The sequence below is a fragment of the Triticum urartu genome, chromosome 1A, assembly GCF_056163025.1.
Source record: "Triticum urartu cultivar PI428250 chromosome 1A, HENAU_Tu73, whole genome shotgun sequence".
NCBI classification, from domain to species: domain Eukaryota; kingdom Viridiplantae; phylum Streptophyta; class Magnoliopsida; order Poales; family Poaceae; genus Triticum; species Triticum urartu.
In genome coordinates this window covers 164,827,932-164,840,718 of record NC_141873.1, presented here as the reverse complement: position 1 = coordinate 164,840,718, position 12,787 = coordinate 164,827,932, and positions in this window count along the sequence as shown.

Genomic DNA, 12,787 nt, shown 5'->3' with positions numbered 1-12,787 from the left:
CCAAGCTTGATCTCCGTATGGGCTATCATCAGATTCGCATTCGTGAAGAAGATATTCCCAAGACAGCATTCAGAACAAGCTTTGGTTCATATGAATACACTGTCATGTCTTTTGGCCTCGCCAACGCTCCTCTGACGTTCTCTCGCATGATGAACTTCATCTTCAACGCCTACACCAATGACTTCATTTTGGTCTATCTCGACGACATTCTGGTTTTCTCGAAGAACAAGGAAGATCATGCCAAGCACTTGCGTTTGGTTCTTGATAAGCTCAGGGAACATCAGTTCTACACCAAGTTCTCCAAGTGTGAATTTTGGCTCGATGAGGTTCTTTATCTTGGTCATATCATCTCTGCCAAGGGCATTGCCGTGAATCCTGAGAAGGTGTCTGCAATTGTGAATTGGGAACCTCCTCAGAACGTGAAGCAACTCCGCAGTTTTCTCGGTCTCGCAAGCTATTGCTGAAGATTCGTTGAAAACTTTTCTAAGATCGCGAAGCCTCTCTCAAATCTTCCCCAGAAGCACGTCAAGTACGTTTGGTCTCCGGAGTGTGATATTGCTTTCAACACTTTGAAAGAGAAATTGATCACTGCTCCAGTTCTGACTCCACCTGATGAATCCAAACCGTACGAGGTCTTTTGTGATGCCTCTCTCCAAGGTCTTGGCGCAGTGTTGATGCAAGAGAAGAAAGTTGTTGCTTATACATCTCGCCAGTTGAAGCCTAATGAGAAGAACTACCCCACTCATGATCTCGAGTTGGCGGCAGTTGTGCATGCTCTTTTGACTTGGAGACATCTTCTATTGGGAAGAAAAGTGGACATTTTCACTGATCACAATAGTCTCAAGTACATCTTCACTCAGCCTATTCTCAACCTCAGACAAACTCGATGGGTCGAAATGATTCAAGAGTATGATCCGAGTATCGAGTATACTCCAGGCAAGGCTAATGTGATTGCTGACGCTTTAAGCAGGAAGGCCTACTGCAACAGTCTTATTCTCAAGCCTTATCAACCTGAGCTTTGTGAAGCTTTCCGCAAGCTTAATCTGCAAGTTATTCCTCAAGGTTTCCTCGCCAACCTTCAAGTCTCTCCTACCTTAGAAGACCAGATTCGCCAAGCCCAGCTTCTTGATGCTATGGTGAAAAAGGTGAAGATTGGGATTGCCAAGAGTCAGTCCAAGTACAAATGCTACCGCCTTGATGACAAGGACACTCTCTTCTTCGAGGATCCTATTGTTGTACCCAAAGGTGACCTCTGTAAAGTGATCATGAACGAGGCTCACAATACTATCCTCTCCATCCACCCTGGGAGCACGAAGATGTATCAGGACCTCAAGCAAGCTTATTGGTGGACTCGAATGAAGCGCGAGATCACTCAATTCGTGAATGAATGTGATGTCTGCAGAAGAGTGAAGGCAGAACACTAAAGGCCAGCAGGTCTCCTTCAACCTCTTGCCATTCCAGAATGGAAGTTTGACCACATTGAAATGGACTTCGTGACTGGGTTTCCTAAGTCCAAGCGTGGCAATGATGCTATATTCGTTGTCATCGACAAACTCACCAAAGTGGCTCACTTTCTGCCTATCAAAGAGTCGATCACTGCAGCTCAATTGGCGGAACTCTATACCTCTCGTATTGTCTCTCTGCACGGTATTCCTCAAGTGATCTCTTCAGACCGTGGCAGCATCTTTACCTCGAAGTTTTGGGATTCTTTTCAGAAGGCCATGGGCACTAACATCCGCTTCAGCACAGCTTTCCATCCTCAAACAAGCGGTCAAGTCGAGCATGTCAACCAGATTCTTGAAGATATGCTCAGGGCTTGTGTGATCTCCTTCGGCATGAAGTGGGAGGATTGTCTTCCTTATGCTGAATTCTCCTACAACAACAGTTTTCAAGCAAGTTCGGGCAAGGCCCCATTTGAAATTCTGTATGGCAGGAAGTGTCGTACCCCTCTCAACTGGTCTGAAACCGGTGAACGTCAGCTTTTGGGTAATGACTTAATCACAGAAGCAGAAGAAATGTGCAAAGTCATTCGTGATAACCTCAAAGCAGCCCAATCCCGCCAGAAGAGCCACTACGATAGTAAGCACCGTGATTTGGCTTTCGAGATCAGAGATCATGTTTACCTCCGTGTCTCTCCTATGAAAGGTACTCGTCGCTTCGGTATCAAAGGGAAGCTTGCCCCTAGATACGTGGGACCTTTCAAGATTGTCAGCAAGAGAGGCGACCTCGCCTATCAACTCGAGCTTCCTTCAAACTTTGCAAATGTTCATGACGTGTTCCATGTCTCTCAGCTTCGAAAGTGCTTCAAGACTCCTGACCGCACCGTCAACTTCGAGGACATTGAGCTCCAAGAAGATCTCTCTTATCGTGAGCACCCAGTTGCTATTCTTGAAGAGACTGAACGCAAGACTCGCAACAAGTCAATCAAATTTCTCAAAGTCAAGTGGTCACACCATTCCGACCGTGAAGCTACCTGGGAATGCGAGGATCACCTCCGTTCTGAGTACCCGGTGTTCTTTCAGTCCTAGATCTCGGGACAAGATCCTTTTGTAGTGGTGGAGTGTTGTAACACCCCGGATGTAACTTTCCCTATTTGTACTCCAACTCTTGCTGTTTCCGGTGTTAAGTTATATTTATTTCCTCGGGTTCGGGTTTTGTCTCCGTGTGTTTTTGTCGTTGTCATGAATCTCATATCATGTCATCATGTGCATTGCATTTGCATACGTGTTTGTCTCATGCATTCGAGCATTTTCTCCGTTGTCCGTTTTGCATTCCGGCGCTTCGTTCTCCTCCGGTGGTCATTTCTAGCCTTCTTTCGTGTGTGGGGATTAAACATTTCCGGATTGGACCGAGACTTGCCAAGCGGCCTTGGTTTACTACCGGTAGACCGCCTGTCAAGTTTCGTACCATTTGGACTTCGTTTGATACTCCAACGGTTAACCGAGGGACCGAAAAGGCCTCGTGTGTGTTGCAGCCCAACACCCCTTCAATTTGGCCCAAAACCCACCAAACTCTGCTACATGTCCTAGAGCGTTCGATCACGATCGCGTGGCCGAAAACCGCACCTCATTTGGACTCTCCTAGCTCCCTCTATGCCTATATATACACCCCCCCATTCCAATTCGCGGATCCTCTCCCCCTAACCCTAAAAAAATCGCAGATCCGCCGCTCCGGACGTGTCCGGGCGGAGCAGGACAACGTCCGCCGCCACCGCCGCCCAGCCAGGACGCGCCACGTGGCGCCCGGCGCCCGCCGCCGCCGCGGCCCGCAGGGGCCCGAGGCCGGCCCTCCCGCGCCGCCTCCCGGGCCGAGCCCTGCGCCGCCTTCCGCCTCCCCAGCACCGCCCGCCGCCCTTCTCCGCCGGAGCCGCGCCGCGTCGCCCGCGCCGGCCGGAGCTCGCCGCTCCGCCGCGGGACTCCGCCGACCGGAGCCGGGCCCGGCGCCGCCAGCCGCCGCCCCCACCGACCGGCCTCGCCTCCCCTCTTCTCCCCACCGACCACCACGGCGCCATCGCCGGCGACCTCGGCTCCAGCGTGAACAGTGCCTCCGCCACCTCGGCTCCGACGTGAACAGTGCCCCGAAACCCTAGATCTGATCTGGAGTAGTTTTTTTTCACTAAGTCCCAGAATTTTTAGTTCATATGCCCATGTTCGAGGCTCCGTAATTTTGCATCCGTAACTCCGATTCATGCATATAGCATATCAAAATGTTCAGCTCAGAGAGTACATCATTTCATTCCATTGCACCATTTTTATTTGAGCTCATCTTGATCCCCGAAATGTTGTTAGAAGAGGGCTACTTGAGTTAATTGTCAGATCTGTTACTCCGTTTACCACTTTTGTCATTTTTGCCATGATTATTGTGTGCATGATATGCCCCTGAGTTCTTCATATGTTTTGTTAAGGGTTTTGTCATCTATTCAGAGGTGCAACCCATGTATTTTTAGGATGTGTGTGGTGACTTGTGCAAGCTTGCAAAGTGGTGCACTTGCTAATTCTGTTTTCAGGGACAGTGATTTCACTAAGTCCTGGGATTGTTTAGTTCATGATGCCATATGTTTATATTGTTTCCTAGTGATCCGTGCCTCTTTTGAGGATGATCAGTAAGGGAGTTTTGTTAATCTTGTAGTGCTCTATCCATCCATGTCTTTGTTTGCAATTATGGAGCAACCTAGCTTGAGTCAATCGAGCTCTACGTTTGCTAATTTGTGAATCTGGGCAGATCGTCAACTTGTTTGCGATTTTGCCGATGTTATTGTAGTTGATCCGTGCATGCTATGCTATTGTTCTTGCCATGTCTAGCTTGTATTTTTTGCCTTCTTAAAGGATATATGCTTGTCTTGACATGACTTTCACCATGGTGAGTGCATCGAGCTCGTAAACATGCCTTCGTGAGTTATGTTTCAGCATGTCTCAGTTTTCACTAAGTCTGAAAAACTGATTGTGTTTGAGCTATGTTCGTGTGCTTGTTAGTATATTTTGTGACCCCTTTTGGCCCCAGGTCACTTTGGGTCTTTTGTTAAGCTTGTTGAGTAGCTCCATGCCATGTTCTTATTTATCATAATCAGGTCATGTATCATGTTGTTTTGCTGCTCCGAAGAGGGCTTCGTGATCTGAAATTCCAGACAAGTGTTAATTTCACTAAGTCTGAGATCTGTTTTGCATTTGCGTTTTTTCCATGCTTGTTTGAACCTCATAATGGATGAATTGGCCGTGGCTCAGTGCTAGTATTTTGTTAAGCATCTTGTGTACATCCCTGCCATGTATTTTGTTGTCATGTTTGGTGGATGTAGCATGTTCATTTCATTGCATTTAGATGCCTACTTGCTGTAAATCGCAGACCGGTGTCATTCTTAAAACGCTTGACATTTCCAAACCGTAACTCCGATTCCTGCGTTCTTTATATCGTTTTCAAGCGATTTCATCTCATCTTTTCAGTGGCACACTTGGATTTCCAAGTTGAGGCCAGGTTCATGCATTTCCTGTCATATCTTGCATTTTGCATCCCGCATCGCATCCCGCATAGCATATCATCATTTCATCATATTGCTTGGTCTTGCACGTGGTTGATTGTATCCTTGTTGCTTGTTTGTCTTGTTTGGGTAGAGCCAGGAGACGAGTTCGCTAACGAGGAGCCCGTTGAGTTTGCTCTTGAGGATCCAGTCAACTCTGACAACTGTGCAGGCAAGATGATCATACCCTCGAAATCACTACTATCTTTGCTATGCTAGTTTGCTCGCTCTTTTGCTATGCCATTGCTACTATGCCTACCACTTGCTTGCAAGCCTCCCAAATTGCCATGTCAAACCTCTAACCCACCTTGTCCTAGCGAACCGTTGATTGGCTGTGTTACCGCTTTGCTCAGCCCCCTCTTATAGCGTTACTAGTTGCAGGTGAAGATTGGAGGTCGTTCCTTGTTGGAACATCTTTGATTTACTTGTTGGGATATCATTATATTGCCATGTTATCTTAATGCATCTATATACTTGGTGAAGGGTGAAAGGCTCGGCCTCTCGCTTAGTGTTTTGTTCCACTCTTGTCGCCCTAGTTTCCGTCATATCGGTGTTATGTTCCCGGGTTTTGCGTTCCTTACGCGGTTGGGTTATAATGGGAACCCCTTGATAGTTCGCCTTGATTAAAGCTTTTCCAGCAATGCCCAACCTTGGTTTTACCATTCGCCACCTAGCCTCTTTTTCCCTTGGGTTACCAGAGCCCAAGGGTCATCTTATTTTAACCCCCCCCCCCCGGGCCAGTGCTCCCTCTGAGTGTTGGTCCGAACCGGGCAGCCTGCGGGGCCACCTCGGGGAAACTTGAGGGTTGGTTTTACTCGTAGCTTGACCTATCTGAGTGTGCCCCGAGAACGAGATATGTGCATCTCCTATCGGGATTTGTCGGCACATTCGGGCGGTGTTGCTGGTCTTGTTTTAACCTGTCGAAGTGTCTTGAATTACCGAGAAACCGAGTCTGATCGGAACGTCTTGGGAGAAGGTCTATTCCTTCGTTGACCGTGAGAGCTTGCCATGGGCTAAGTTGGGACTCCCTGCAGGGATTGAACTTTCGAAAGCCGTGCCCGCGGTTATGGGCAGATGAGAATTTGTTAATGTCCGGTTGTAGATAACTTGAATCTTAACTTAATTAAAATGAATCAACCGAGTGTGTTACCGTGATGGCCTCTTCTCGGCGGAGTCCGGGAAGTGGACACGGTGTTGGAGTAATGTTTGCGCAGGTTGTTCTCTAGTTTCTCGCTCGTGCTTTGCCTCCTCTTCTCGCTCTCTTTTGCGAATAAGTTAGCCACCATACTTGCTAGTCGCTTGCTGCAGCTCCACTCATATTTTACCTTGCCATACCTATAAGCTTAAATAGTCTTGATCGCGAGGGTGTGAGATTGCTGAGTCCCTGTGGCTCACAGATTACTATTACACCAGATGCAGGGCCTGATGATTCCACTCCAGGAGACGCGTGTGAGCTCAAGTGGGAGTTCGACGAAGACTCTCAACAATACTACGTTTCCTTTCCCGACGATCAGTAGTGGTGCCCAGTTGGGGGTGATCGGGACCGTTGTCGCATGTTGGGTTCTCTTTTATTTTGGCGCCGTAGTCGGGCCATGAGTGTTTGGATGATGTAATGTTATTAATGTACTTTATTGACGTGGCGAGTGTAAGCCAACTATGTTATCTCCCCTTTTATTATTATTACATGGGATGTTGTGAAGATTGCCTAACTTGCGACATATGCCTTCAATGCGATTATGTCTCTAAGTCGTGCCTCGACACGTGGGAGCTATAGTCGCATCGAGGGTGTTACAGCACCGCACACGGCTAAGGAACGATCATGAAGATCAACTTGTGTGTCTATGGGGTGCCCCCTGCCCCCGTATATAAAGGAGTGGAGGAGGGGAGGGCCGGCCCTCTCTATGGCGCCCTAGGGGAATCCTACTCCCGGTGGGAGTAGGATTCCCCATTTCCTAGTCCAACTAGGAGTCCTTCCATGTAGTAAGTGTAGGAAACAAGGAAGGGGCGCAGCCCCTCCCCCTAGTCCAATTCGGACTAGGCCTTGGGGGGCGTGCGGCCTGCCCTAGGCAGCCCCTCTCTCTTTCCCGTATGGCCCAATAAGGCCCAATACTTCTCCCGGCGAATTCCCGTAACTCTCCGGTACTCGAAAAATACCCGAATCACTCGGAACCTTTCCGATGTCCGAATATAGTCGTCCAATATATCGATCTTTACGTCTCGATCATTTCGAGACTCCTCGTCATGTCCCCGATCTCATCCGGGACTCCGAACTCCCTCGGTACATCAAAACTCATAAACTCATAATATAACTGTCATCGAAACCTTAAGCGTGCGGACCCTACGGTTCGAGAACAATGTAGACATGACCGAGACACGTCTCTGGTCAATAACCAATAGCGGGACCTGGATGCCCATATTGGCTCCTACATATTCTACGAAGATCTTTATCGGTCAGACCGCATAACAACATACGTTGTTCTCTTTGTCATCGGTATGTTACTTGCCTGAGATTCGATCGTCGGTATCCAATACCTAGTTCAATCTCGTTACCGGCAAGTCTCTTTACTCGTTCCATAATACATCATCCCGCAACTAACTCATTAGTTGCAATGCTTGCAAGTAAGTGATGTGCATTACCGAGAGGGCCCAGAGATACCTCTCCGACGATCGGAGTGACAAATCCCAATCTTGAAATACGCCAACCCAACATGTACCTTTGGAGACACCTGTAGAGCACCTTTATAATCACCCAGTTACGTTGTGACGTTTGGTAGCACACAAAGTGTTCCTCCGGCACACGGGAGTTGCATAATCTCATAGTCATAGGAACATGTATAAGTCATGAAGAAAGCAATAGCAACATACTAAACGATCGGGTGCTAAGCTAATGGAATGGGTCATGTCAATCAGATCATTCAACTAATGATGTGATCCCGTTAATCAAATAACAACTCTTTGTCCATGGTTAGGAAACATAACCATCTTTGATTAACGAGCTAGTCAAGTAGACGCATACTAGTGACACTCTGTTTGTCTATGTATTCACACATGTATTATGTTTCCGGTTAATATAATTCTAGCATGAATAATAAACATTTATCATGATATAAGGAAATAAATAATAACTTTATTATTGCCTCTAGGGCATATTTCCTTCAGTCTCCCACTTGCACTAGAGTCAATAATCTAGATCACATCGCCATGTGATTTAACATCAATAGTTCACATCTCTATGTGATTGGTTCACATCTCCATGTGACTAACACCCAAAGGGTTTACTAGATTCAATAATCTAGTTCACATCGCTATGTGATTAAGACCCAAAAAGTGATCATGTTTTGCTTGTGAGAGAAGTTTAGTCAACGGGTCTGTCAATTCAGATCCGCATGTATTTTGCAAATTTCTATGTCAACAATGCTCTGCATGGAGCTACTCTAGCTAATTACTCCCACTTTCAATATGTATCCAGATTGAGACTTAGAATCATCTGGATCAGTGTCAAAACTTGCATCGACGTAACCCTTTACGACGAACCTTTTGTCACCTCCGTAATCGAGAAACATGTCCTTATTCCAGTAAGGATAATTTTGACCGCTGTCCATTGATCTACTCCTAGATCACTATTGTACTCCCTTGCCAAACTCAGTGGTAGGGAATACAATAGATCTGGTACACAGCATGGCATATTTTATAGAACCTATGACCAAGGCATAGGGAATGACATTCATTCTCTTTCTATCTTCTACCGTGGTCGGGCTTTGAGTCTTACTCAATTTCACACCTTGTAACATAGGCAAGAAACTCTTTCTTTGACTGTTCCATTTTGAACTACTTCAAAATCTTGTCAAGGTATGTATTTATTGAAAAAACTTATCAAGCGTCTTGATCTATCTCTATAGATCTTGATGCTCAATATGTAAGCAACTTCACCGAGGTCTTTCTTTGAAAAACTCCTTTCAAACACTCCTTTATGCTTTGCAGAATAATTCTACATTATTTCCGATCAACAATATGTCATTCACATATACTTATCAGAAATGCTGTAGTGCTCCCACTCACTTTCTTGTAAATACAGGCTTCACCGCAAGTCTGTATAAAACTATATGCTTTGATCATCTTATCAAAGCATATATTCCAACTCCGAGATGCTTACACCAATCCATAGATGGATCGCTGGAGTTTGCACATTTTGTTAACACCTTTAGGATTGACAAAAACTTCTGGTTGCATCATATACAACTCTTTTTTAAGAAATCCATTAAGGATTGCAGTTTTGTTATCCATTTGCCAGATTTCATAAAATGCGGCAATTGCTAACATGATTCGGACAGATTTAAGCATAGATACAAGTGAGAAACTCTCATCGTAGTCAACACCTTAAACTTGTCGAAACCCTTTTGTGACAATTCTAGCTTTGTAGATAGTAACACTACTATCAGCGTCCGTCTTCCTCTTGAAGATCCATTTATTTTCTATGGCTTGCCGATCATCGGGCAAGTCAACCAAAGTCCATACTTTGTTCTCATACATGGATCCCATCTCAGATTTCATGGCCTCAAGCCATTTTGCGGAATCTGGGCTCATCATCGCTTCCTCATAGTTCGTAGGTTCGTCATGGTCAAGTAACATGACCTCCAGAATAGGATTACCGTACCACTCTGGTGCGGATCTCACTCTGGTTTACCTACGAGATTCGGTAGTAACTTGATCTGAAGTTACATGATCATCATCATTAGCTTCCTCACTAATTGGTGTAGTAGTCACAGGAACAGATTTCTGTGATGAACTATTTTCCAATAAGGGAGAAGGTACAATTACCTTATCAAGTTTTCTATTTTCCTCCCACTCACTTCTTTCGAGAGAAACTCCTTCTCTAGAAAGGATCCATTCTTAGCAATGAATGTCTTGCCTTCGGATCTGTGATAGAAGGTGTACCCAACTGTCTCCTTTGGGTATCCTATGAAGACATATTTCTCCGATTTGAGTTTGAGCTTACCGAGATGAAACTTTTTCACATAAGTATCGCAACTCCAAACTTTAAGAAACGATAGCTTAGGTTTCTTGCCAAACCATAGTTCACACGGTGTCGTCTCAACGGATTTAGATGGTGCCCTATTTAACGTGAATGCAGCTGTCTCTAATGCATAACCCCAAAACGATAGTGGTAGATCGGTAAGAGACATCATAGATCGCACTATATCTAATAAAGTACGGTTATGACGTTCGGACACACCATTACACTATGGTGTTCCAGGTGGCGTGAGTAGTGAAACTATTTCACATTGTTTTAATTGAAGGCCAAACTCGTAACTCAAATATTTTACCTCTGCGATCATATCGTAGAAACTTTTATTTTCTTGTCACGATGATTTTCCACTTCACTCTGAAATTCTTTGAACTGTTCAAATGTTTCAGACTTATGTTTCATCAAGTAGATATCCCCATATCTGCTCAAATCATCGGTGAAGGTCAGAAAATAATGATACCTGCTGCAAGCCTTAATATTCATCGGACCACATACATCAGTATGTATGATTTCCAACAAATCTGTTGCTTGCTTCATTGTTCCGGAGAATGGCGTTTTAGTCATCTTGCCCATAAGGCATGGTTCGCAAGTATCAAGTGATTCATAATCAAGTGATTCCAAAATCCCATCAGCATGGAGTTTCTTCATGCGCTTTACACCAATATGACCTAAACGGCAGTGCAACAAATAAGTTGCACTATCATTATTAACTTTGCATCTTTTGGTTTCAATATTATGAATATGTGTATCACTACGACCGAGATCCAATGAACTTGTTTCATTGGGTGTATGACCATCGAAGGTTTAATTCATGTAAACAGAACAACAATTATTCTCTGACTTTAATGAATAACCGTATTGCAATAAACATGATCAAATCATATTCATGCTCAACGCAAAAACCAAATAACACTTATTTAGGTTCAACACTAATCCTGAAAGTATAGGGGAGTGTGCGATGATGATCATATCAATCTTGGAACTACTTCCAACACACATCGTCACTTCACCCTTAACTAGTCTCTGTTTATTCTGCAACTCCTGTTTCGAGTTACTACTCTTAGCAACTGATCCAGTATCAAATACTGAGGGGTTGCTATAAACACTAGTAAAGTACACATCAATAACATGTATATCAAATATACTTTTGTTCACTTTGCCATCCTTCTTATCCGCCAAATACTTGGGGCAGTTCCGCTTCCAGTGACCAGTCCCTTTGCAGTAGAAGCACTTAGTCTCAGGCTTAGGACCAGACTTGGGCTTCTTCACTTGAGCAGCAACTTGCTTGCCGTTCTTCTTGAAGTTCCCCTTCTTCCCTCTGCCCTTTTCTTGAAACTAGTGGTCTTGTCTACCATCAACACTTGATGTTTTTCTCGATTTCTACCTTCGTCAATTTCAGCATTACGAAGAGTTTGGGAATCATTTCCGTTATCCCTTGCATATTATAGTTCATCATGAAGTTCTACTAACTTGGTGATGGTGACTAGAGAATTCTGTCAATCACTATTTTATCTGGAAGATTAACTCCCACCTAATTCAAGCGATTGTAGTACCCAGACAATCTGAGCACATGCTCACCGCTTGAGCGATTCTCCTCCATCTTTTAGCTATAGAACTTGTTGGAGACTTCATATCTCTCAACTCGGGTATTTGCTTGAAATATTAACTTCAACTCCAGGAACATCTCATATGGTCCATGACGTTCAAAACGTCTTTGAAGTCCCGATTCTAAGCCGTTAAGCATGGTGCCCTAAACTATCAAGTAGTCATCATATTGAGCTAGCCAAACGTTCATAACGTCTGCATCTGCTCCTGCAATAGGTCTGTCACCTAGCGGTGCATCAAGGACATAATTCTTCTGTGCAGCAATGAGGATAAACCTCAGATCACGGATCCAATCTGCATCTTTGCTACTAACATCTTTCAACACAATTTTCTCTAGGAACATATCAAAATAAACACAGGGAAGCAACAACGCGAGCTATTGATCTACAACATGATTTGCAAAATACTACCAGGACTAAGTTCATGATAAATTTAAGTTCAATTAATCATATTACTTAAGAACTCCCACTTAGACAGACATCCCTCTAATCCTTTAAGTGATCACGTGATCCAAATCAACTAAACCATGTCCGATCATCACGTGAGATGGAGTAGTTTCAATGGTGAACATCACTATGTTGATCATATCTACTATATGATTCACGCTCGACCTTTCGGTCTCCGTGTTCCGAGGCCATATCTGTATATGCTTCGCTCGTCAAGTATAACCTGAGTATTCCGCGTGTGCAACTGTTTTGCACCCGTTGTATTTGAACGTAGAGCCTATCACACCCGATCATCACGTGGTGTCTCAGCATGAAGAACTTTCGCAACGGTGCATACTTAGGGAGAACACTTCTTGATAATTAGTGAGAGATCGTCTTATAATGCTACCGTCAATTAAAGCAAGATAAGATGCATAAAAGATAAACATCACATGCAATCAACATATGTGACATGATATGGCCATTATCATCTTGTGCCTTTGATCTCCATCTCCAAAGCATCGTCATGATTTCCATCGTCACCGGCATGACACCATGATCTCCATCATCTTGATCTATATCAATATGTCGTCACATGGTCGTCTCGCCAACTATTGCTCTTGCAACTATTGCTATCGCATAGCGATAAAGTAAAGCAATTATTTGGCGCTTGCATCTTATGCAATAAAGAGACAACCATAAGGCTTTTGCCAGTTGCCG